A 3,627-nucleotide genomic window follows, 5' to 3' on the forward strand; every position below is an offset into this window, starting at 1 on the left:
TATACCCTTTACATTTTTTTAACAGTTATAACTAATCTAATGATAAAAAGAATCATTAGTGTCAGCTTGATCAGAAAAAATAAATACAACTCAGTATTTTTGATTATCAGTTTACATTGCCTGGAATTATCCCCTAAGTTTTATGTTACAAGTTCTGTTTATATTTCTCTATGGTTTAAGGCAAAGTTGTAAACTATTAAAAAACAGGTTACAACTTAAAATTGTATTTATATCAAAGCAGACCATGCAAATTTTATAAAGCACTGTAATTAAAACCCACTCTCAAATTTTTTGGACAAGAGAGAAACGAAAAAAAAAGGCGACAGTACCAGTGATCATTGTAAAATGTTCATATATTTCAAGTACTACGGTACCATAACAGGCAATCAAGCGAGAGCCAAACCAACATCACCGTGAAAAGAACCTCATTTAGTTTTGAATTATTACGTTGGTTAACTGTAGACATGAGTTATTAAAATGCTAGTTTAAAAAAATCTTTTTATGAGTTATAAAGCATAAAGACTTGAAATAAACATTTTAAGAATTTTTTTATACAAAATGTTTTTTTTTTTTTCTAAACTTGTTTCAACAAAAATTTATTGAGATAAAAAAAGTGTTAATAAAGGTTAAAGTGTTTTATATACTAGTAATTTTTGAACAGTAGGCTGAAAGCTTGTATTTTTTAAAAGTCTGAAATATTTAGATTTTATGCAATTTATCTTTGTGTTTAGTCTTAGAATATTATTTTACTATAACAGCTTTGTTCTACATAGTTTGCTGTCTCAAATACTAGTTAAGCTTTTAATAAATTTTTAAATAACAAGGATTTATTATCTAGATATAATAATAGTTTTGTTAAGTTTTATTTTATCACTTCTTTAACTTAACTTTTTTTTGGCCATAAGTATGCTATTAGGAAACTTTTTTGTCAAAATGCGACCAAACTAAATAGATTACTTAGAATAAATATTTTTTAATACCTATTCTTTGTCGTACAGTTAAAGTTATAATATAAGTAATAAGTAATCATGTAATAAGTCATAAATATATACCTATTTTTGTTGAGTGAAATAGACTCTAGCTAACAATTATAATTATTTTTATAAAAACCTAAAAATGTTCCAAAAAAATGTTTAAGTTTTTATTTATGCATGTTTTAAGAGTATGTAAAATTGCTAGACTTACTACTGGTTATGATGATCTACCTGCTTTTAAACCAGTAATTTCATTTATTTACGCAACTACCTGACTCCGAAGTATATAGTCTTTTTTAATTTCCATTTTTTTCAACATATTTTTCAGTCTTATTTTAAGTGTCAAATGCTAATAAGGTTTTCTTAAGTTTTTAGTTTTTTTTATTAATTGTAACCACAACTTTTAACCTACTTTTACATTTTATACTTATGTATTTAACTTTTTCACTTAATATTTTTTTTAACTTATTGCTTTAAAAAATATTAAAATTAAAGATTAAATTTTGATGTAAAACTGTATTAAAGTTTTTATTCTGTTGTAGTTTGATTACCTTTTTTTTCTTATTTAATTTCGTTAGCAAAATAAAAAATTTAAAATATTAAACTTGTGATGTGACTTATTGTTGTTTATGCATTTAAATAATAAATAAAATAGCTCGAATATATAAGAAAAGAGTGGTTATCTTTTGTCTTTTTCAAGTTAGTTAACCATGACTTAAAATAAAACTTGTAAGTAGTATTTATAAAACATTATTTTCGCCACAATTAACGTTTTATAATTTATTTTTCACCTAGAGCTATTATTAGCTTAAAGTTTTTATCATTTTATCAGTAATTTTTAATAGAAGTCTAAAGTTTAATAATGGTCAACTTTGTTTCGGATAACAAAGTTTCCAGTATTTTTCAATAACAACTATAAGATATAAGCAGTAACTAGTCTTTTTATGACAAAGTTGTAAAGTTAATTTTTTTTTTTTTTTCTTTTTTGAGTATATGAAAAATTTGTGTTTAGCAACTCTTTAAACTTCTTAACATTTATTAACAGAAAAAAAAGCAAAGTAAGTAAAAAAAAACAGCATTTCAGATTTTTTATGTATATTTTATTAAAATGGCTGATGAAGAACAACCAAACGTTCCAGGATCATCAGTTGGTTCTAGGTCAAACAATGACCAATTGAATGCCGCCACTAACAATATTAACAATCATCTCATTCCCCAATTCCCTCACCTACCTCTCAATTTTGGATTAAACCCACTAATTGCTTACCAATTGAGTTTGTGAGTTTATAAAAATGTTATAAAATTTCAGCACAATGTTTATATATTATTTCTTGATGTAAAATTTGAAGAATTTTAGAAGTTACTAAGCTGACGAATTCTCTGTTAAAATAGTAAACAAACTTAAATTTAATTAAATACACTAACCATATAAGTACTACAACTTTTTTTAGTGATGATTACTTGCTCCTTAACTATTTTAATATATTCTAAAAGATGTTAAAACTTATTTCTACTAGTTTGTTCAACTTTATATGATTATTAAAACTATTTTAAGTCATAATTTAATCAATTACTAGTAATATAAATGTATGATTATTGAAAAAAAAGAACAATTTTTAACTCAATTACCAATCTTAAAAATTTTGGATGAAAAAAAAACAATGAACTACAGACCACAGATATTCCAAAATAATGTATACCCTCTTGAATATTATAATTACTTTTTTTTGAAGTACGCATTTTAATAAAAGTAATTATAATGGTCTTTGAATATAGAACGACAAGTAACGAAAATCAACTTTTTTCTATTCAGTATATAAGCTGCATAAATTGCACTGTCAAAAAGTTGGTTTATTTGTTGTCTACTAAATTGGTAAAATAGTTAAAATAGGTTGAAGATTTTAAAAGTTCCGCAAACAATGACAACTACTTAATTTATGTAATAAACTCTTAACTTACTTTTATTAAAACCAGACCTGTATGAACTAACAAATTTTTAAGATTTAGACAAATATTTTTTTTGTTATATCAAGGTTAATCTTTTTTTTAACTATATTGGTAAAACTACTGAGCTAGACTTATACACGATTGTTGTTGAAAAAAAATTCTAAATGAAACAGACACATATGTATGGGCCTTAATAATTGTAATATATAAGGTGCTATGTAACAGTAGTATCCTGATTGAAAAAATAAAACCGCCAAAAAACTTAAAATTATTTTAGAACAATTTATGCAACTTTTTTTTTTTAAATTACCTTAAATAGCGTGTTGTAAGTCTTAATTCTACATCAAACTATTTTATTAGATTTAATAATATTGCTTGTTTTTTTTGAACTAGAGTTTTAAATAGATTTATGCAAATTTTATATTTTATTCGCGACTGGTCTCGGTGGCAAGAGATTGCAACCTTTTCAAGCAAAAATAAAATATGAAACTGCATATAACAATGTTAGTTAATTATACTATTGTTTAAAAACTTATTCATGCGTAAAGAATATAAACAGAAACAAAAATGTTGCATATTCAAAAATTCATGCATATCAGAGTATATTTAGGTAAAATTGGTACTAGTTTTTAAAAAAAGGATAAAAAAAACTGAATCCAGAGATTTTCTTCAAAAAAAAATATAATAATAAATATTTATACCTTTT

Source organism: Thalia democratica, unplaced genomic scaffold, assembly GCF_965202585.1.
Source record: "Thalia democratica unplaced genomic scaffold, ktThaDemo2.hap1.1 HAP1_SCAFFOLD_250, whole genome shotgun sequence".
Taxonomy (NCBI): Eukaryota; Metazoa; Chordata; class Thaliacea; order Salpida; family Salpidae; genus Thalia; species Thalia democratica.